The sequence below is a fragment of the Macaca fascicularis genome, chromosome 4, assembly GCF_037993035.2.
Source record: "Macaca fascicularis isolate 582-1 chromosome 4, T2T-MFA8v1.1".
Classification (NCBI taxonomy): domain Eukaryota; kingdom Metazoa; phylum Chordata; class Mammalia; order Primates; family Cercopithecidae; genus Macaca; species Macaca fascicularis.
Genome location: NC_088378.1, coordinates 18,560,637 through 18,584,194, shown reverse-complemented (window position 1 = coordinate 18,584,194; position 23,558 = coordinate 18,560,637). Strand labels below are relative to the sequence as shown.

Sequence of the window (23,558 nt, the reverse complement as noted above, 5' to 3'; positions counted from 1 at the left end):
AAAGTTCCCAAGGCAATATGACCCCCGATTCCTTCTCTATCTTCAGCAACTCCACTGGTCTCTTTCATTCTCTAATTTCTGCCATATTGTGCCATCCACATTTCTCCCCATACCTATGGTTTATTTCAATGCTGAACACTTCTATCATACTGTTCTCTCAGACTGAAATGTCCTCCTCCTCTCTCACACCACATTTGCCTGGGCAACTACAGCTCATCTTTCAGAATCCAGCCTAGAATTCCACTAACTTGACCTTCTCAGAAACTTTCCAAGTCTTGGTTAAGTACTCCCTTCTTTGACCCTCCATTGCATCCCCATGGTTACCTCTGCCATAGAACTTATCACATTACATCATTGTTATCTGTTTACTTGTATCTCTATCCTGTTGGACTGTATGCCCTTTAGAGCAAGTAGAGCACATTATTCATCACTCAATCTCTAGGACCAAGTTAACATTCTGTGTATAGTAGTAAGTCAACAAATATAGACAAATAGATTAAAGATTAATTTATAGCCCAAGGTGACATTCTAGAGAAAACTTTTTAAAGTAAGTTTGAAAAAAAGAAATGAATATAAGAGAAATCAAACTCCTTGTTCAATATTAAGGCATATACTACTAAATAGTTGTATGTTTATGCCTTGCCTTACCTTCTTTCAAAAATATTTTGAGGTGGTTTACAATAAACATGTATTTGCATACTTTATCTCAGACTGATATTTTTAGATATGATTTTTTCATATGGCTTCCCTGTGTTGTTATGCATGACTAGGTAAAGCTAATATTAGAATGCAAGAATTACCTGGTTTGTCTATTCCTTCTTTCAGTTACCATAATCCAGTGAATTTGAAATTTTAAAGAAAAACAGCATTCCGATTGGCCCTAGTATTTAGATTATTTTTACAAAGTGTTCTAGTAAATCTTACCTAAGCAGAATATAGTAATATTTCACATCAACTTTCAAATTATTAAATATTAAATTTTACTAATCTTTTAAACCTTTTTGTTATTCCTATTTCCTTTACCCTGGTTCTATTGTCATAAATAATCCACTTCAAATCCTAGCAAAATACATCCAATAATGTTGCATTTGTATCTGAAATAAGCAATATTCACACCCTTATTTTGTCTGAGATTTTGTTATTAAAGATATTTTGCATGCGACCAAATAATTTTAAAACTTACGAAACTGCATCTTTATTACTTCCATTTGAACTAAGATGTATATTAAGTATCAAAATGTGTGATTTTCAAGAATGGTGCTATAATATGTTTGTTTTCACCAGTAACTAATTCAGCAGTAAACCCCATTTTAATGTTCACAGCTGACCCAACATACCTGGAGACATTTCCTTCTCATAGAACTTGTTTAGATAGATTAGTGTGGTAGGCTGGAATCTGAGAGAGCCACTTCAAGACAAATTGTATTTCTGGTGACCACTGAACAACATAGATGAGCCAAAGGTTACATACTTTTAAATAGAATTCTCTGCACCGTGTTGCAATGTGTCACATGGCCACGTATCTTCTAAATGTGAAGACTTCAGTTCTCTGGCTTTGATGCTTCTTCTCCCTGTCTTTGGCTGTAAGGGGCAAATAAAATCAACTATACCATTAATAACTACAGCAGATTTCAGTAGAGGTCAGGGAGACTCTTTCCTGTCATGGTTTTTCAATCTTTGTACTATTTACACTTTAAGCTAGCTAATTCCTGTGTTGCAGGCTGACTTTTGCATTATAGAATGTTTAGCAGCATTCCTGACCTCTACCCACTAGATGTCGATAGCAACATCTCCCCCAGGTGTAACAACAAACTGTGTCTCCAGACATTGGCAAATATCCTTGGGCGGTGGAGAAAACATCACCTCCCATTGAAAACCACTGGGCCGCTCTAATGCCTTTAAGGTAAGAAGCAGTTCTAGTCAAGCTTATGTTTCATAACTGGAATGTCTTCTGGCTCAAAGGTGGTTTTCTAAATATTTAACATTTATGTTTATGTAATTCTAATGCTCAAACTATGCTATGTTCTATTTGCTTGCATTTTTGATCCTAACATAAAATCTATCCACGAGAGTGTTTCTCTTGTTATTTCCAGCTAAAGCCAAACTCTGCAGTCCTATTCCCTTTCACTCATTCAGGATCATTATTTCAATGATTTGTTCCCTCTCTGTCTCTCTCTCTCTCTTTTTTTTTTTTTGAGACATAGTTGTCATCCAGGCTGGAGTGCAGTGGCACAATCTTGGCTCACTGCAACCTCTGCCTCCCTGGTTCAAGCGATTCTCCTGCCTCAGCCTTCCAAGTAGCTGGGATTACAGGCACCCAATACCACGCCGAGCTATTTTTTGTCTTTTTGGTAGAGATGGGGTTTCACTATGTTGGTCAGACTGGTCTCTAACTCATGACCTCAAGCAGTCCACCCATCTCAGCCTCCGAAAGTGCTGGGATTACAGGTGTGAGCCACTGCACCTGGCCTTCTCTGTCTTACAAGGAAATTTTTCCCCTCTCTTTTGGATATAATATGCTGTTGATCTCACATATATGTGAAATCTTAAAAAGTTAAATTCACAGAGGCAGAGAGTAGAATGGTGGTTACCAGGGGCTGGAGAAGAGGGATGGAGAGATGTTGGTCAAAGGTACAAAATTTCAGTTAGATAGAAGAAATACATTCAAGAGTTCTATTATACAACAATATGGCTATAGTTAATAACAATGCATTATATTTTTGAAAATTGCTAAGAGAGTAGATTTTTAATTGTTCTCACCACAAAAAAAAAAAAGGTAAGGTAATGCATATGTTAATTATCTGGATTTAGCCATTCCACAATGTATACATATTTCTGAATATCAGGTTGAACACAAAAAATATATGAAATTTTCATTTGTTAATTTAAATAAATTTATTTAAAAGAATATAGCATGCTGTTATTCATATCATCTTCAAAAATAAATTTAAAATATACGATTTTAAAACTATCTATTGCCCCTACATCTCCCAGATACTGGTCCATATCTTCATCCAATTTGAGAAAACCCCTCAAAAATTCTGAAGTTTCACTCTTACTAATTCTTTCTTCTCATATGCTCTCGAGTCTACTCCAATTAGGCACATACAGTGTCCAAAACAGTACAAAGCACAGGAAATACATTATTACAGTGCTATGTTTGTGCAGGATCCTCTTTCACATTCCTCAAACTGTCAGGACCTCTATTTTCTTCACCTACAGGAACTCTGGCCCAGGTAGCAGACTGAATAGACCATAGACTATACTAACATCTCCATGTGTTGCTTTCATCTCCGGATTCTCTATACATTTCACACTTCTGGGCAGGAAGTGTTTTAGCATCTTCCCTTCTAGGTTAAAAAAAAATGCTCCATGTCATATCCTGCATCCTCTCAGTAAGTGGTTCCACAAAGCACTGCCAATGTAAGTCAAATCTAAAACCATTCTTCTCTCAAGTGTTTGGTTCTTGCAAATCAAATGCAACTTGTTTTACAGCCATTGTGTTTGTTGGAGGTTTAAATTGAATCTTCCTGTTGACTCAGTTAAAGTGTTTGGTCTCAGCTGTCTCTACACTCCTCTTCTTATTTTCAGTGGCAGGAAGTCTTAGCTTCATAGCCTGATATGAGAGGTGGAATGTTTCCTGAAAGACAGAAAGAAAAAATAATCATAATTACCAGGAAAGAATTTATAGGTGGTATTTCAAAGCATCGTTATCCAGCTGTGCATTAGAATCTTCCAATCATATTTATTACCCTCTAGCTCCAAGGAAAAGATATAAAACATGAAGACACGGAAAGGATGGTAGGTGGAAATGTTTCTTAGCTATAGGGTATGAGGGAAAGTTTAGAACTCTTCAGGGCTTTCTATTCATTCTCTTTGTAGTTCTGCTTAGTAACAGGAACTAGAACATATAACTATCCAAGACAATGTCCAAACTGGCCTTCTCTAATATATATAGTGCATATGGAACCAAGTTCTGTGCTCCCTTTTTCCCTAGAAATCCATGGTCATTATAGTTCATTTGACTTGTGGCATCCTGCCCCATAAACAAGCAACAAAAGTAGATCAGCCCCCGCCCTCTGACTCCCTTCACAAACAGAAGCACTTCAGAGACTCTCTTTTTTCAGACTGTGTATAGGTGAAATGCCAAACTCTAGCTACAGTGAAACTCAGCTATGAAATGTGTGTGTCTAACTGGAATTTTTGACTCGGAGTTTGCATATTGTTAATACAGAGAATTATCATTATGAGTGTCACACAGTTTCAACGTGTGGTCCAGTTCCTGAGAAGTTGAGCATCTGGAAATGATACTTAAACATATTAGCATGATGGAAATTTTCATTCCTAAAAATAGGTGTACATTCCATGGAGATAAGCAGTGTGTGTTTTTGTGACAACACTTCAGCACATCTAGAAATGAAACACTGGGCTAAATTTGATTTTGCTTCACTTTAAATTCTCATCTAAAAGAGATCTGCCATTTTCATCGCATTAAAATAAATTACAGATTTACTATTTTCTTTGTTGCTATGACTTGTTAATTAAATCACAATGTGGTTGTGTTTATTAAGTTACAAACTATACCTTTTGGGGAAGAACAAGTTCTGCATTGGAACATGTTTACTTGATGTTTTCCCTCCCATTTTCCTTAAGGGGGGATATAATTAAATGTAACAAAGCAAAAGGCAAGTCAATGTGAGGAGAAAACATTATAAGAAAATTTCTTCCAGCTGAATAAAGCTGTAACATTCTAAAGGCAGACAAATTGTTAAGATGAAACACTAACTTGAATATAAAATAAGATTTAAAACTAGGAGATTTTACTTTTCAACCTCATTCCTTGGACTTTCAAAATTGTCTAAAACATAATGAAACGTCAAGAGAATTACATTATCTTCCTAATCTACCCAACCATTTCCCTACCACCAACCTAAAAGCTCCCAGATTTTATCTATGAGCCAGTGTCAAAGTAGCAGGACTCCAATAATTGAAAATGTGTCATAGCCTAGATCTGTGCTACCCAATGTACATACCACTAGGCATATATATGTATTTAAAATTTTAAATCATTTAATTAATTTATAATTAAATTCAGAATCTAATCCCTCACTAGTCACATTTCCCGTGCTTTGATAGCAACCTGTAGCTAGTGCTTACCAAATTGGGCACCATAGATACAGATTTCATCGTCAGAGAATGTTCCATCGCATAAAACTGCTGTAACTGCACATTAGATGATAATCTACCTTTTTAATGATCTTCTGTGAAGCACTGTTCAATAAGACGTTTTGTGGTGACAGAATTATTCTTCATTACAATTAGCCACAGCAGAAAGGAGAGGCAATAGCAGGAGACTTCCTGAGGCTGAGCTATGAGTAGACTAAAAACACCACCTCTGCGGCGTGACTGAACGTATATCAAAATACTGTTTAAAAATTTTCCCCTCTTGCCTGCCTGCACAGTCTAAAATTTTCATTTTTAGTCTGATGAGTTAATACAATAAAATTATGTTACATAGAAGTGATAATCCATACAAATTGTTAGCACTTTAGTCCCAAACACAACTTCTTGTGAAAGTAGATAATCTATAATTGCACTGTCCACCATGACAGCCGCTAATCACATTTACTGTTCGGTACTGAAACCATGCGTAATATAGTTAGGACATTGAATTTTAAATTTTATTTAATTTCACTGGAAGTAGGCACTTGTGATTCCTGTCATATTAGACAGCAAAGTCTATAGGAAAGAGCTGAAAAAATTAATAGGCAGGTTAAAGAGTGTGCTAGACTAAAAGATGACTCCCAAGATTCCCAACCTCTTGTATGATTCAGGAATCACACCCTGTTTGATTCCTTTTCCTTGATTGTGGGCAGGACTTGTGAATGCAATGGGATTTCACATTAATGAGTAGGTTACTAGTCAGTCAGTTTTGACTTAATTGAAAGAGATTATTCTGGATGGGCCTGACCTCATCAGGTGAGTGCTTATAAAGGACTGTACTGTCCATGAACATATTTGAGCCTGAGAGAGTTTTTCTAGCTGGCTTTGGTGATACAAACTTATGTGTTATGGAGAGGGCAAGGAACAACAGGTAATCTCTAAGAGCTAAGAGTAGTTCCCAAGTAGCCAATGAGAAAATGCAGCCTCAGTTCTACAGTTGCAAGGAACTGGATTCTGCCAACAACCTGAATAAGCTTGGAAAAGGCTCCCTGGCCTTTGATGATATCATGGCCCACCAACACCTTGATTACAATTTCATACGACCCAGAAAAAGGTCCCAGGTAACCAGCACTTGGACTCCTAATTCACAGAAACTGTGAGACAGTAGGTATGTGTTGTTTTAAGCCACAGAGTTTGTGGTACTAACAGCAACAGAAAACTAATACAGAGAGTTTATGCATTAGCTATTTAAGGGAACATAAAATTTTCTGCAGAACACATCAGTTTATAAAACAGTATTCTGTTACTAACTGCTTCTTAAAGTAGATATGAAGGGTTTTTATTTTTGGCAAATCTTGATAACATGATTTTTGTGAACTGGAGGAGGAAGATGAGAAAGAAGAAAAGGAAAACTTGGCAATGACAACAGTGGTAATGATGACAATAACGGTGTACACAGTGATGGTGCTGATGATGCTGATGACAAAATACACATTTACTAATTCATGTCATGCTTTAAATAATTAGTGTGACCAGTAAAATTATACCCTACATATTTATCTCAATGGACAATATGAGATTACTGAAAAGATTTTTCTTGTCATCAATAAGGGAGAGACTATCTTAGAATCAGACATCATTGTTTTTATACATTAGGTAATAATCAGTGTGTAAAACACATGACCTGGATCCAAAACATTATATCTTTAAGATTTGAACCAAAATGAAGCATAAGCATTTTAACAAGAGTTAATATTTAAAATCATATCAAACATTAGGCATTTTTCTTAATTTAAAAAAGAACATTTCTAACTTATTGGATTGGAGAACTAAAGTCCTGAAGATAACCTTGTCTCTAACTTCAAACAGAAAGAATTATAATGCTAAAAATGATTTTCCCTCTCTTTATTGATTTAGTTTATTCATTTTATAAAATTAAGGTGTATCTGAACTGAAATATATAAAAGGATGTTCACCATGAAAATATATTTCATTACATGTGAGACACCCCAATTCAATAAAAACTGAAGTTCATATATACCTGCACATAGAGACTTAATCTCCCCTCAAAATAAATCTGAAGTAGAATAAAATGTTCTTCTACTTCATAACAAAAAGATAAAACGTAGGTCAGATGTTCAGAGACATAAAAAAAGAAAACATATCTTTATCACTTTATTCAAAAGAACTAAGTGTACCCACTCAGTCCCAGTTCTTTGGAACAGAAAGATGATGTGCTGATGATAAACAGTGAAGCAGATCAGTCTACTAGCTATCAGACTATTATGATGCTAGTTAGGTTAGTCTGCCAGTGTCCATAAGACTCTACTTGCCCAAGACAGAAGTGCACAGATTAGACCATTTCTTGAGGTCCTGAATTTTTCATTAGTCCTTGCATCAAAACCCTAAACTTACATGATCCTTGGTACTCATAGGATTTTCCTATTTAAGATCGTTTGAAAGGTGTACAACATTTAGGAACCACTTTTTTCTACCTAGCCCATACTTCAAAAAGAGATGTTCTGCTATTCTAATCCTAAATTTTGGGAAAGAGTTGCCTTGCTTCTTTTGTCCTTCCAATTTCAGAGAGAAGCAGCACCTTTCATTGGAGGTAGCTGTATCACAAGACAGTAGCAATAGCCTTAAGTCCTACAGCACACAGCACTGAATAAATGCTTTTGGACAGTTGTCTATCTTCTGCCTCAGAGAAAAGATGGAGTCCTGTTAAGAACATATGTCCCTTGTACCTGGCATAGAAACTTCCTGTACTAGATGCTGTAGTATATTGTAGTTATATACTTGGGAATTGAGAGAACACTAAAAAGGCCAAGGCTTCTAGTATGACTCTAAGGATCAAAGGCATTTTCTTGTATTTCCTGAACAAAGATTTGTGGAGGACCTACTCTGTGCAGACATTATTAGACAGTAAAGGTAAGCACTGCAAAAATCATCATCTGAATAAGTTCTTGAGGTCTGTTGTTCAACACTGATTATGTTGAGAGGATGGATCTTATGTTATCTGTTCTCACCACAATAAAAAATAAATATCTTACATTTTTGTTGCCCCACTAAATATATATGATCAAATTAAGCAATACATACTTTTTGGTAATTTTAAAAAGTATTTTACACTTTGGATTAGAGGAGAGATCATGGTGGACGGGAGGCAGGACTAGATTGATGCTCCGGACAGAGCAGCAGGCAGCTCGCTTTGTGAATTTTAGCTACATATGGACAGCAAGAACAAACCAACAATCCTGAGAGGACCCAGAGACCCTCTGCAGGAAGCAGACTCCTCCTGCAGAACACAGGAGACACCTCCCCAAAACTGTGAGTGCCCCAACTGCAGAAGTGGGAAAGGGAGACCCTCCTCTCTCAAACACACACCCCCCTGGAGAAGGTGGAGGTCTGTTTGCCGGAGAAGTTTCTGACTTTACCTGGAGCTGAGTACATTTGGAAGCCATGTGAAATGCAGTGGTAGAGGAAGCAGCAGAAACATCCAGGGAACTCTCTGTGTCCCCTAGAAGGCCATTCCTGCCTAGCGCTGAAAGGTGACAATGTGCTAGCAGCCCTCACTCTCAGTGCCTCCTCGGCCTCAGCGTCCACTCTGCTGGTGCTTGAGGAGCCCTTCAGCCCGCCACTGCACTGTGGGAGCCCCACTCCAGGCTGGCCAAAGCTGGAGCCGGCTCCCTCTGCTTGCAGGGAGGTGTGGAGGGAGAGGCCTGAGCAGTAACCGGGGCCTGGCACTCACAGTCCAGCATGAGTTCTGGCAGGCGCAGGCACAGGCTTGGTGGGCCCCACACTCAGAGTGGCCGGCCAGTGCCACTGGTCCAGGGCAGTGACGGACTTAGCACCTGGGCCAGCAGCTGCAGAGGTTGCCCCAGGTCCCCCAGCACTGCTGGCCCACATGCACCGGGCTTAAATTCTTGTGGGGCCTCAGCTGCCTCCCTGCAGGGCAGGGTTCCGGACCTGCAGCCCACCACATCTGAGCCCCACCTCCAGGGTGGGCTCCCACATGGCCCGAGCCTCCCTGACGGGCGCTGCCTCCTGCTCTGTGGCCCCTGGTCCCATTGACCGCCCAAGGGCTGAGGAGTGCAGGCGTGGCTCAGGACTGGTGGGCAGCTCCCCCTGCAGCCCTGATTTGGGATCCACTAGGTGAAGTCAGCTGGGCTCCTGAGTCTAGTGGGGACTTGGAGAACCTTTATGTCTAGTAAGGAATCGTAAACACACCAATCAGCACTCTGTGTGTGGCTCAGGGTTTGTAAATACACCAATCAGTCCTTTGTATCTAGCTAACCTAGTGGGGACTTGGAGAACTTTTCTTTCTAGCACTCTGTGTCTAGCTAAAGGATTGTAAGTGCACCAATCAGCACTCTGTCAAAATGGATCAATCAACTTTCTGTAAAATGGACCAATCAGCTTTCTGTAAAATAGACCAATCAGCTCTCTGTAAAATAGCCCAATCAGCAGGATGTGGGTGGGGTCAGATAAGGCAGTAAAAACAGGCTGCGGGAACCAGCCAAGGGCAACTGGCTCTGGTGCCCTTCCACACTGTGGAAGCTTTGTTCTTTCACTCTTTACAATAAATTTTGCTGCTGCTCACTCTTTGGGTGTATGCCACGTTTATGAGCTGTAACACTCACCGCAAACTTCTGCAGTTTCACTCCTGAAGCCAGCAAGTCCATGAACCCATTGGGAAGAATGAACAACTCCAGACACACTGCCTTTAAGAGCCCTAACACTCACCGCGAAGGTTTGCAGCTTCACTCCTGAAGTCAGCCAGACCACGAACCTACCAGAAGGAAGAAACTGCAGACACAACTGAACATCTGAACATATGAAGGAACAAACTCCGGACACACCATCTTTAAGAACTGTAACACTCACTGCGAGGGTCCACAGCTTCATTCTAGAAGTTTGGGTGACCAAGAACCCACCAATTCCAGACGCAGCACCACAAAGATCCAACGGGAGAGAAGCAGGGAGTAAAACCACACAGGAGGAAGCAAATCTCTAGCTGAATTTTGTAACCATTTGAACAGAGTGAGAAGCCTTCTGGCCATAACTCGGAGGAAGGCGCAAATCCATTGTGCAGACTCCACAGCCAGGGGAAGAACCAAGCCCTTTTCTTTCCCAGCTGGGAGGCGGATAGCCTGGGGCGGTTTTCAAGCCCCTGTGGCTCTCCACCTGGAAACGGTCTAGGGACTGTTGGGTGGGCACTGGGAAGTGAGACCAACCCTTCGGTTTGCATGGAAGCTGGGTGAGGCCCGTGACTGCTGGCTTTCCCCCACTTCCTGACAGCTTGCATGAATCAGGAGAGGCAGCCATAATCCTCCTAGGAACACAACTCCAGTGACCTGGGGATCTCACCCTCATCCCCTAAAGCAGCTGCAGCAAGACCTGCCAAGGAGAGTCTGAGCTCAGATACACCTAGCCCTGCCCCCACCTGATGGTCCTTCCCTACCCACTCTGGTAGTGAAAGACAAAAGGCATATAATCTTGGGAGTTCTAGAGCCCCACCCACCACTGGTTCTTCCCCATAATACCACAGCTGATGCTCTCTGGAAAGTGCCACTGCCTGGCAGGAGGCCAACCAGAGCAAAAATAGAACAGTAAACCACCAAAGCTAAGAACCCTCATGGAGTCCATTGCACCACCTGCCATTTCCGTGGGAACAAGCACTGGTATCCATGGCTGAGAGACCCATAGATGATTCACATTACAGGACTCTGTGCAGACAGCCCCCAGTACCAGCCTAGAGCCAGGTTAAGACTCACTGGATGGCTAGACCCAGAATTGAGACAACAATCACTGCAGTTCGGCATACAGGAAGCCACATTCGTAGGAAAAGGAGGAGAGTATTACATCAAGGGAACACCCTGTGGGCTAAAATAATCTGAATAGCCTTCAGCACTAGACCTTCCCTCTGACATAGCCTACCCAAATAAGAAGGGACCAGAAAATCAACCCTGATAATATGACAAAATGAGGCTCTTCTACCCAAAAAAAATCACAGTAGTTCACCAGCAATGGATCCAAACCAGGAAGAAATCCCCAATCTACCTGAAAAAGAATTTGAGAGATTAGTTATTAAGCTAATCAGTGGAGGACCAGAGAAAGGTGAAGTCCAATGCAAGGAAATCCAAAATATGATACAATAAGTGACAGGAGACATATTCAAGGTAATAGATAGGTTAAAGAAAAAACAATCAAAAATTCAGGAAACTTTGGACACATGTAGAAATGTGAAATGCTCTGGAAAGTCTTAGCAATAGAATTGAACAAGTAAAAGAAAGAAATTCAGAGGTCAAAGACAAGGTCTTCAAATTAACCCAATCTAACAAAGAAAAAAGAAAAAGAAAATGTGAACAAACCCTCCAAGAAGTCTTGGATTTCAGTTAAGCAACCAAACTTAAGAATAATCAGTGTTCCTGAGAAATGAAATTTCTAAAAGGTTTGAAAACATATTTGGGGGAATAACCAAGTAAAACTTCCCCAGCCTTGCTAGAGACCTAGACATCCAAATACAAGAAGCACAAAAACACCTGGAAAATTCATCACAAAAAGGTCTTTGCATAGGCACACTGTCATCAGGTTATCCAAAGTTAAGATGAAGGAAAGAATCTTAAGAGTTGTGAGATAGAAGCACCAGGTAACCTATAAAGGAAAACCTATCCGATTAATAGCAGATTTCTCAGCAGAAACCCTACAAGCGAGAATGTATTAGGGACCTATGTTCAGTCTTCTCAAACAAAACAGTTATCAGCCAAGAATTTTGTATCCGGAGAAACTACTCATCATATGTAGAGGGAAGATACAGTCTTTTTCGGACAAACAAATGTTGAGAAAATTCGCCAATACCAAGCCACCACTACAAGAACTAATAAAAGGAGCCCTAAATCTTGATATAAATCCTAGAAACACGTCAAAATCGAACCTCTTTAAAGCATAAATCACACAGGACCTATAAAACAAAAATACAAGTTAAAAAACAAAAACAATAAACAAAAAAACAAAGTACACAGGCAACAAAGAGCATGATGATTGCAATGGTACCTCATGTTTCCATACTAACATTGAATGTAAATGGCCTAAATGCTCCACTTAAAAGATACAGAACCACAGAATGGATAAGAACTCATCAAACAACTCTCTGCTGCCTTCAGGAGACTTGCCTAGCACATAAGGACTCATATAAACTTAAAGTAAAGGGGTGGAAAAAAACATTTCATGCATATGATCACCCAAAGCGAGCAGGCATAGCTATTCTTATATGAGACTAAACAAACTTTAAAGCAACAGCAGTTAAAAGAGACAAAGAGGGACATTATATAATGGTAAAAGGCCGTGTTAAACAGGAAAATATCACAACCCTAGACATGTATGCACCTAACACTAGAGCTCCCAAATGTATAAAACAATTAGTAATAGAACTAAGCAGTGATATAGACAGCAACACAATAATAGTGGGGGACTTCAATACTCCACTGACAGCACTAGACAGGTCATCAAGACAGAAAGTCAACAAAGAAACAATGGACTTAAACTATACTTTGGAACAAATGGACTTAACAGATATATACAAAACATTTCATCCTACAACTGCAGAATACACATTCTATTCAACAGTGCATGGAACTTTCGCAAAGACAGATCATGTGATAGGCCATATATAAGCCTCAATAAGTTTAATCAAATTGAAATTACATCAAGCACTCTCTCAGACCACAGCAGAATAAAACTGGAAATAAACTCCAAAAGGAACATTTATCAGGGGAACCCAGCACCAATATTTCAACGTAGGTTCTTTCTATTTTCCATAAGTGTCAGCTGGCTGAGAAATAAAGAGAAAGAATACAAAGAGAGGAATTTTACAGCTGGGCCTCAGGGAGTGGCATCACATATCAGTAGGACCATGATGCCCACCTGAGCCTTAAAGCCAGCAAGTTTTATTAGGGATTTCAAAAGGGGAAGGAGTGCCAGAACAGGGAGTAGGTCATAGAGATCACATGCTTCAAAGGGCAAAAAAGAGAACAAAGATCACATGCTTCTGAGGAAACAGGACCAGGGCAAAATCAAAAACTCCTGATAAGGGTCTATGCTCAGCAGTGCATGTACTGTCTTGATAAACATCTTAACAGAAAACGGGGTTCAAGAGCAGAGAACTGGTATGACCTCAAATTTACCAGGGTGGGGTTTTCCCCACCCTAGTAAGCCTGAGGGTACTGCAGGATACCAGGGCGTATTTCAGTCCTTATCTCAACCGCATAAGACAGACACTCACAGAGCAGCCATTTATAGGCCTCCCCCCAGGAATGCATTCCTTTCCCAGAGTATTAATCCTTGCTAGGAAAAGAATTTAGTGATATCTTTCCTACTTGCACGTCCATTTATAGACTCTCTACAAGAAGAAAAATATGGCTCTATTTTGCCCGACCCTGCAGGCAGTCAGATCTTATGGTTGTCTTCCCTTGTTCCCTGAAAATCGCTGTTATTCTGTTCTTTTTCAAGGTGCACTGATTTCATATTGTTCAAATACACATGTTTTATGATCAATTTGTACAGTTAACACAATTATCATAGTGGCCCTGAGGTTATGTGCATCCTCAGTTTATACAGATAACAGGATTAAGAGATTAAAGTAAGACAGGTGTAAAAAATTATGAAAGTATTATTTGGGAACTGGTAAATGTCCATGAAATCTTCACAATTTATGTTCCTCTGATGCAGCTCCAGCCAGTCCCTCCATTTGGGGTCCCTGATTTCCCACAACAAACTTTCAAATCCATGCAAATACATGGAAATTAAATAACCTGCTCCTGAATGAGCACTGGGTCAAAAGCAAAATCAAGATGGAAATTAAAAAATCCTTTGAACTGAATGACAGTAATGACACAACTTATCAAAACCTCTGAATACAGCAAAGGCAGTGCTAAAAGGAAAGTTCTGAGCCACAAATACTTACATCAAAAAGACTGAAAGAGCACAAACTGACACTCTAAGGTCACAACTCAAGGAACTAGAGGAATAAGAACAAAACAAACCCAAATCCAGCAGAAGAAAGGAAATAACCAAGATCAGAGCAGAAATAAATGAAATTGAAACAAAAAATTACAAAAGATAAATGAAACAAAAGCTGGTTCGTTGAAAAGATAAATAAAATTGATGGACCACTGGCAAGATTAACCAAGAAAAGAAAAGAGAAAATCCAAATAACCTTACTAAGAAACAGAACAGGAGATATTACAATGGACACCACTGAAATACAAAAGATCATTCAAGGCTACTATGAACACCTTTATGCACATAAACTAGAAAACACAGAAGAAATGGATAAATTCCTGGAAAAATACAACCCTCCTGGCTTACATCAGGAAGAATTAGATAACCTGAACAAGCAGCGAGATTGAAATGGTAATTTAAAAATTACCAACAAAAAAATCCAGGACCAGATGGATTCACAGCAGAATCCTATCAGACATTCAAAGAAGAATTGGTACCAATCCTTTTGAGACTATTCAACAAGATAGAGAAAGAAGGAACCCTCCCTAATTCATTTTATGAAGCCAGCATCACCCTAATACCAAAACCAGGAAAGGACATAACCATAAAAGAGAATTACAGACTGATATCCTTGATGAACACAGATGCTAAAATCCTTAACAAAATGCTAGCTAAACGAATCCAACAACATATCAAAACAATGATCCACCATGATCAAGTGGGTTTTATACCAGGGATGCAGGGATGGTTTAACATATGCAAGTCAATAAATATGATACACCACATAAATAGAATTAAAAACAAAAATCACATGATCATCTCAATAGATACAGAAAAAGCATTCAACAAAATCCAACATCACTTTATGATAAAAGTCTCTGCAAAATTGGCATACAAGGGATGTACCTTAATGTAATAAAAGCCATCTGTGACAAACCCATAGCCAACATAATACTGAATGGGGAAAAGCTGAAAGCATTCCATATGACAACTGGAACAAGAAAAGGATGCCCACTCTCACCACTCCTCTTCAACATAGTACTGGGTAAAAAGTAAGTCACACTGTTAGTGTTTGCTGATGATATGATTGTTTACCTTGAAAACCCTAAGGACTCCTCCAGAAAGCTCCTAGAACTGATAAAAGAATTCAGCAAAGTTTCCAGATATAAGATTAATGTACACAAATCAGTAGCTCTTCTATAGACCAACAGTGACCAAGCAGAGAATCAAATCAAGAACTCAACGCCTTTTACAATAAGTGCAAAAAATAAAATAAAATACTTAGGAATACACTGAACCAAGGAGTCGAAAGACCTCTACAGGGAAAAGCAAAACAATTCTGAGAAATCATTGATGACACAAACAAATGGAAACATATCCCGTGCTCATGGATGGGTAGAATCAATATTGTGAAAATCACCATACTGCCAAAAGCAATCTACAAATTCAATGCAATCACCATCAAAATACTACCATCATTTTTCACAGAATTAGAAAAAACGGTTCTAAAATTAACATGGAACCAAAAAAGAGCCTGTATAGCCAAAGCAAGACTAAGCAAAAAGAACAAATCTGGAGGCATCACACTACCTGATTTCAAACTATACTACAAGGCCATAGTCACCAAAACAGCGTGGTACTGGTACAAAAATAGGCACATAGACCAATGGAACAGAAGAGAGAACCAAGAAATAAACCCAAATACTTACAGCCATCTGATCTTCGACAAAACAAACAAAACATAAAGTGGGGAAAGGCAGCCCTTTCAACAAATGCTGCTGGGATAATTGGCTAGCTACATGTAGGAGAATGAAACTGGATCCTCATCTCTCACCTTATATAAAAATCAACTCAAGATGGATTAAATACTTAAACCTAAGACTTGAAACTATAAACGTTCTAGAAGATAACATTGGAAAAATTCTTCCAGACATAGGCTTAGACAAGGATTTCATGACCTAGAACACAAGAGCAAATACAATAAAACAAAGATAAATAGCTGGGACCTAATGAAACCAAAGAACCTTTGCACAGCAAAAGGAACAGTTAGCAGAGTAAATAGACAACCCACAGAGTAGAGGAACATCTTCACAATCTATACATCTGACAAAGGACTAATATCCAGAATCTAAAACTAACTCAAACAAATCATTAAGAAGAAACAAACAATCCCATCAAAAAGTGAGCTAAGGACATGAACAGACAATTCTCAAAAGAAGATATATAAATGGCCAACAAACATCTGAAAAAAATGCTCAGCATCACTAATGATCAGGGAAATGTAAATCAAAACCACAGTGCAATACCACCTTACTCTTGTAAGAATGGCCATAATAAAAGAATCAAAAAACAGTAGATTCTGGCGTGGATTTGGTGAACAGGGACCACTTCTACAGTGCTGGTGGAAATGTAAACTAGTGCAGCCACTATGGATAGCAGTGTGGAGATTCCTTAAAGAACTAAAAGTAGAATTGCCATTTGATCCAGCAATCCCACTTCTGGGTATCTACCCACAGGGAAAGAAGTCATTATTTGAAAAAGGTACTTGCACATGCATGTTGATAGCAGCACAATTCACCATTGCACAACTGTGGAACCAACCCAAATGCCCATCAATCAATGAGTGGATAAAGAGTAAAAAAAACTGTGCTTGATATATATATAATATATATATATAAAATTCTATATATTATATATAATACTATATATTATATATGTAATGGAATATTTTATATATATATAATGGAATACTACACTGCTATAAAAAGGAATGAATTAACAGTATTTGCAGTGACCTAGATGAGACTGGAGACTATTATTCTAAGTGAAGTAACTCAGGAATGGAAAACCAAACATCACTGATGTGTGGCAGCTAAGCTATGGGAATGCAAAGGCATAAGCATGATGCAACAGACTTTGGGGACTTTGGGGGATGAGTCGGGGGGCCAAAGTTAGAAGACAACAAATATGGTGCGGTGTATGCTGCTCAGGTGATGTGTGCACCAAAATCTCACAAATCACCACTAAAGAACTTACTCATGTAACCAAATACCACCTGTACCCCAATAACTTACAGAAAAATAAAAAAATTAAAAATTAAAAAAAACTATTGTACACTTTGTCTCCTCATGGGTCATAAAACCTTGGAGGGAACCAAACATGAACACATAAACACACAAAACGACATGATTAGAAATGTGATGAATATTATAAAATGCAGAGAATAAAACACAGGGTCTAATTTGGACTAGGTTAGAGCTTCAGTAAAACCTTTGCAAAGATGCCAACATTTGAGCTAAGGACAAGTCGGTGCAGGGAGAGACCCTGTGGCTGAGAAGAAATGTTCTAAGCAGAGGGAAGAAGGGAAGAGTGTGGGTAGAGGCCCGAACAGGAAAGAGCTTTGTGCATTTAAGCAGTTGGCAGGCTAGAGGAGTGGGAGAATAGCAAACACGGAATCCTGAGAGAAGGCTGCAGAGGAAGTCTGGACCAGGTCATGCAGAGCCTTGTGGGCCACTTAAAGAGTTTGCATCTTTCCTGAGAGCAATCTATTAGAGTGTCCTAACCAGATGAGGTTCATAACTCAATTTATATTTTTAAAATAAAGTTTTTGGAGACATATTTATGAAGGTAGTAGGGCTCATTAAACCTAAATTATCTTGCTAGCTTAAAAAGCTTCTTAGCAATATATTTTCTAAGCTCATTCAGTTGTCATTACACAGGTTTCTGACTTTAAAAAATGAGATTGCATGTGGACCAAAGTAAGGGTCCACATGTCATTATCTTTCCCATGCACTCTCTAGTCTAGGCTTTCTCAACCGTGACACTATTGACATCTGGGATTAGATATTTCTTTATTTTGGAGGTTATCCTGTGCATTTTAGGGTGCAGTGTTCAGCAGCAACCCTGGCCCCTACACTCTAGATGCCAGTAGCACACTGTTTCTCCACCCCACTCCCAGATGTGACAACCAAAAATGCCTTCAGATATTGCCAAATATCCCCCAGGAGCCAAAATTGACCCTGGTTAGGAAACACTGATCTAATTTTAGTTAAAGAGGCAATGTTACTATTTAAAGGCACATAATATCTGCAGGAGTCGTCACTTAGGAAGGACTCTAAAAGCCATTCTAGAAATTACTTTACCTGAGCCCTGGTAATTCTTACAAACATATAGAAGAGTTAGTGCTCAATTGTTGCAGAATTGTTAATATTCTTTGTACCTAAAATACACATCTCAACCAAATGCTTGAAATTAGGAGACACCTGGGTTTGCTGAAGTCATTCGGCTTTGTGAAGAAAGGGTGCTATTCTCACCTTCTCTAAGATCCTTCAAAACAAGATGGAGGTCCAAGAAGACACAGCCACTATAGGCTGACTTGTTTCTCTCTCTAACTGCTCTAATCATTTTTACTTGACACCTTCATTTCAGAGGCTTTCACAACTGAAAATCACAGAATACCTAATTTTTTGTATATATATATATATATATATATATATATATATATATATATATATATTTTTTTTTTTTTTTTTTTTTTTTTTAGTAGAGGCAGGGTTTCTCCATGTTTGGCCAGGCTGGTCTCGAATGCCTGGCCACAGGCGATCTACCCGCCTCAGCCTCCCAAAGTGCTGGGATTACAGGCGTGAGTCACAGTACCCAGCCAGAATGTCTGATTTTAAAAAGATACTAGAGATCTTCCACCTAAGCTTCTCACTTTAAAAGAGATACTGGATTGTAAGAGGTATGTTTTGTCCAGGATTACACCCAGTGTGCGTTAATTGGTGGTTAGTAAAAACGAAGACCCTTTCCGAGTGTTTGATTCATCATCCTGCAATCAAACCTACCCAGCAAACAAACTACTCTGTGTGATTTTTTTTAAGGCTGAACATTATGAAAACATAGCTGTATATATTTTGAGTCACTAATGTGGGGTATTATATCTGTAGTCTCATTTAACTAGGACAGTTTTTAAGTGTCTTTTTGCCTTGAGAGTATTAGCGGTATTTCCTGGACAGATTTACACAGTCTTAAAATGTGCTGAGGGAATCCCTAATGCAGGCAGAAAGAGCAGCTGCCTCTCTGGTGGGATCTAAGGAAAAGCCTTTTTAAATTGTTTACTCTCCCCTCACTGCAGTGCTTGAAGTTCCTGCCACTTGAGGTCCTATTTCCTCAGGTGTCTGTAATGATGCAAACATGTTGAATCAGAAGAGCTCGCCAAGTCTGTAAAATGTCACCAGTTAGTTGGCAAGCAATTTGTATATAAATAAGTGCATAGATTTGGAGCTAGATCACAAAGATGGGAATCCTAGAGTCTAGAGGAGGAGACAGGGGCCTCACAGACACTGTGACCGTGCTCTACAGGCAGTCAAGGAAAGGGTTGAGCAGGGACACAAACGAACAAAACTAACAGAGCTGCAGAGTGTATAGAGACTAAGTGTTCACTCATAAGACATTTAGAAATACCTCTTCAAGACAGAAAATGCCTTACTTCTTAGATAGAAATTGTTTGGCTTCAAGGACCAGAAAGCTACCCAACCTGCTTTAAGTAAAGAGTAATGTATGTGAAAATAGGAACTTCTCCCGGAATCCAAGGCAGGCAAGCTCACTGAGCAGCTGGAAACGACAGAACTCTCAGGACCCAAGCAGCGTGTGTGTGGGTAAGCATGTGTGTGTGTGCATGCACACGTGCACATGCATGTGTGTGTGTGAGAGTGCGTGCACAGGCTCAAGGGGGGGAATGAGGGGAACAGGAGGTAAATGCCATCGACCGGCTCCTCCGTGTCTGCTTGTTCCCTCCATCTTCTCTCAACTTTCATTGCTCTGTTTGCTGTGGCTATCATATAACGTGACTCAACCACTGAGTCTGAAGGACTTGCTAAATGTAGAATCCATGGCTAATTAATCCAATATATGTATGTTCTCTGCATGTTTAGTGGAGACTCAAATTAGGCCAATTTGCATAAAGTGCATATGCTGTACCTGATTGAATGAGCATTGGCTGGAAAAGGAGGGACGGAATGATGAGTACAAAAATTTTCCCCTTTGACACTACTCTAGAACAGTAGTGCTTTCATGGGTATGTGTGTGTGCGTTTGTGCATGTGTGTGTGTGTGTAAAGAGAGAGAGAAAGAATGAATGAATCACTCTATTCAAATTATCAAGTGAGTAGTAAAAACAATATGCCAAAAATAAGAGCACCCAGAGGAGGACGTGGTTAGGACAGACTTCATCAGTGTGGTGTCATCTGAGCTGAGCTCCCAAGAGTGGGCAGGATTATATTTAGAATGGGAAAAAGAAATTAGGAGGACATTTCTCTCCAAAATGACACAAGATAGAAATGTTGAGTTTCAGGCTTCGGGATCATAAAAAGTTTGGAGTCTGATTGGAATGCAAGGCTGGCATGTGAATTGTGTGTGCTGAGATTGAAAGTGTAGATTCCTTCCAATCATTGACTATGTCTGAGGCAAAGGAAACTAATTTGAGAGCGACATTTACACACAACTGAATTGGGTTTGTTAAAACTGCATATATTCTCAGGATAAGGCTCATTTGCTAAGAATCCACTGTTAGAAGTTGTGGCTGTGAATTTCAACTGCACCTTGGCTATTGTGGCTATTCAGTGAAGAGAAGTTAGAATGTTTACTCAATAGTATATGTACCAGTACTAGAAACTACGCAAATTGACTAAAATGCCAAGCACAGGCCATGCTACTGAGTGGCCAAGACGCTGGAGCAGGGCTTCTGCATCCACTGAAACTAAGCCACAAGTGAGGTGTCCATTGAAGATGAGAGTCCTTGTGTTGGCTCCAGCAGCTGTGGCAGACCATCCCAGTCATCAAACTTGGGAGACAGTCATGTATTCTTTCCCATTAAGCCACTCACGCAACCCAGGTGAAATGCCCTGGTCCTAGGAAGATGACTGAATAAGGCAGCCCAACAGGACGCTGAAGGGCAACCTCTGGCAGGAAGCAGTCTCAAAAATCAGACTAAGAAAGACTTTCTATGAGCCAATCCTTTAACTAAATATCTTCTGAGGGAAAAAAAGTTATTTAATTAAACCAATCCTTTTTTTTTAAATTTCAATAGACTTGCAAACTGAGCTACCATGTAACCAGTACAAATGTGCACACATCCAAAAATATTACCACATAGTTGATAATAGTGAAAAATTGGAACACAACCTAAATATTCTTCAATAGGTGCCTAGATAAATAATGGTGTAGCCATTAAAAATGATAACATGGTTTTCTTTCTTTTTTTGAAACAGAGATGCTCGTGTCATGGCATATTGTCATGGGAAACTTCAGGTTATAGAATAGAATGTATGCTATGAGCTGAGTTATGTAAATGTGTGTATGTGTGTACACATTTTTTATAAATATCCAGAATTATGGAAAAATCGAGATATATATCAAGGTTTTAGTTATTATTTATTACTAGATAATTACTAAATTATTTACTATGGGAACTCTTTTAGGGGGTCTACTATACTTCTAATATCTACTACTTATGTATTTTCTTACAGTAAGCACTACAAATCTTTGTTAGAAGAGAAATTGGGGGAAAATTGACCAAGTTAAAAAAAATATGTTTTTCCTAACTCTAACAGGGAATACTGAAGAGCTGACATGGTGTGCATTTTATTTTGTAGATCTCTCAGAATTCATTATAGAGACACTCAGTGCACTCTTTATATAATGATTAGCTTATATTATGCAATTCTTGAGTAGAATTTGGGTCAGCTCTGCATGCTCATTATTTGTGCAAGTAGCCAGGACAGCCAACTTTCACAGCATGAAAAGTATTGATACCACTGATGGATGAAATGTTTTCCAAGCACGGAAATGGCACTTTAAAAGGCTAGGGAACAAACTGCAGGTTTCTTGGTCACTGGAAAAGATCTAAGGGTCATTCAGAGAGTAAGAGTTCCAAATGCTAACTTGCTAATCAGAGAACACAGCTGGAGAAGGAGAAAAGACTGAGAAAACACTTTCAACTTTATTCCCTGAGTCTTGTATTTAGTTCTGTAACCCTGCCGCAGAGGAAGTTTGTTGCTTGAGAAACTCACACAAAAGCAAAAGAACTTCCTGAGCTGGTTAGCTTATCTCTTTTGAAATAGATAATATACCAAGTTAAAGACTGTCAATACTTTTTGTTTGGGAGGAAATGGTTTAAAACCTGAGCAGAGTTTATGCCAAACTATTCTTTTCCTCTACATGTTCACAGGCCAGTGGCAGGCAACAAAACTGAAAGGGAGGTGAAATTCCTCCTCCGTCTTTGCCTTCCACCTTCTCCCATTCCATCCCTTCTGTCCCTGCAGGAAACCAGGACTCTCAGGCCCTTCGCCCTCGCTTCTCAGAAAAGAACAGCTAACCATTGCCAACCAGAATGCATAGAAACTGAACTACTTCTGTGTCTGCAATTGTGATCTTGGACAAATTACCTAAACTGCTTGGGCTGAGATATGTGAATTCAGATATTGAAGCTTATTTATACCTTCATAATCCTATGCTTCCATAATGATTAAATCCACAGTAGTAATAAATAAAGGCCTTAACCACATAAAGAAATATTTGGACTTTAAGTAAGTCAGCAAGGATTGGAAAATGCTTGCTTGGTTCCCCTCTCTCTCACCGCAAAAAAAAAAAAAAAAATGAGTTTCTCAGGATACAATTTCAAGCATTGATAACCATAGCAGGAGAGAGAATTTGGAACCTTTCTAGATTCTTCAGACCATACAACAAATGGGATTACCTACTGCCCCCTCCCACCCACAGCCACTGTGCTTAGACATTGTAGTATTCACAATGCCTTTGGAAGGCTCAGAGAATTCTTAACTCAAAGGTATCAAAAGACATTGACAGTCTCGTTAAAAACTATTATCTTTATGTTTCTAATAAAATGGCCAAACAACTTAGTTTCAGATGAGTTTTAAACTTATAGCTGCCCACCAGAACTAAGTCCTTTTATGATTCTACCCATTACTAAGTGTCACACAACAAAGCACATGTGAATTCTTTTGAAAAAGCTTACTCTTTTGTAGTACGTTTAACTCACTAAAGGATCCATTTTGTTTTTAGGAAAATAACACTGTAACAAACATGTTTATTCTAACTAGATTACTTCATGTTACAGAATGTTTGGAAAGACAAATTAAAACTGAGATTCCTTATGAATTGACAAAGTGCTTTTGTACCCTTTCTTTTTTTTTATTCAATTAAGGGTGGGTTTTACACTTCACGATCATCCAATTTCTGCTTCATGTCCATCGTTCAGTAAAATATCTTTTTGCTTTAGGCTTTTATTCTGTTTTCTGTACTTTTCTTATTCCAATGTTTCATTTTCTTTAGAGCTCTCTATTAATTTTCCCCAAGCCTATTTTTCTTACAACC

General features: G+C 39.0%; 1 long non-coding RNA gene across 2 annotated transcripts; it reads left to right on the top strand.

The window, feature by feature from the left end:
• The first annotated feature begins 393 nt into the window (after window positions 1-393).
• Window positions 394-22,770, top strand: LOC135970391 (uncharacterized). 2 transcript variants are annotated; one of them, XR_010586067.1, is made up of 4 exons: window positions 394-469; window positions 1,775-1,903; window positions 7,750-8,094; window positions 22,487-22,770. It is a non-coding gene; the product is annotated as an uncharacterized lncRNA (long non-coding RNA). The 2 variants fall into 2 exon arrangements; XR_012434352.1 differs by lacking the exon at window positions 7,750-8,094.
• Window positions 22,771-23,558: the final 788 nt, after the last annotated feature.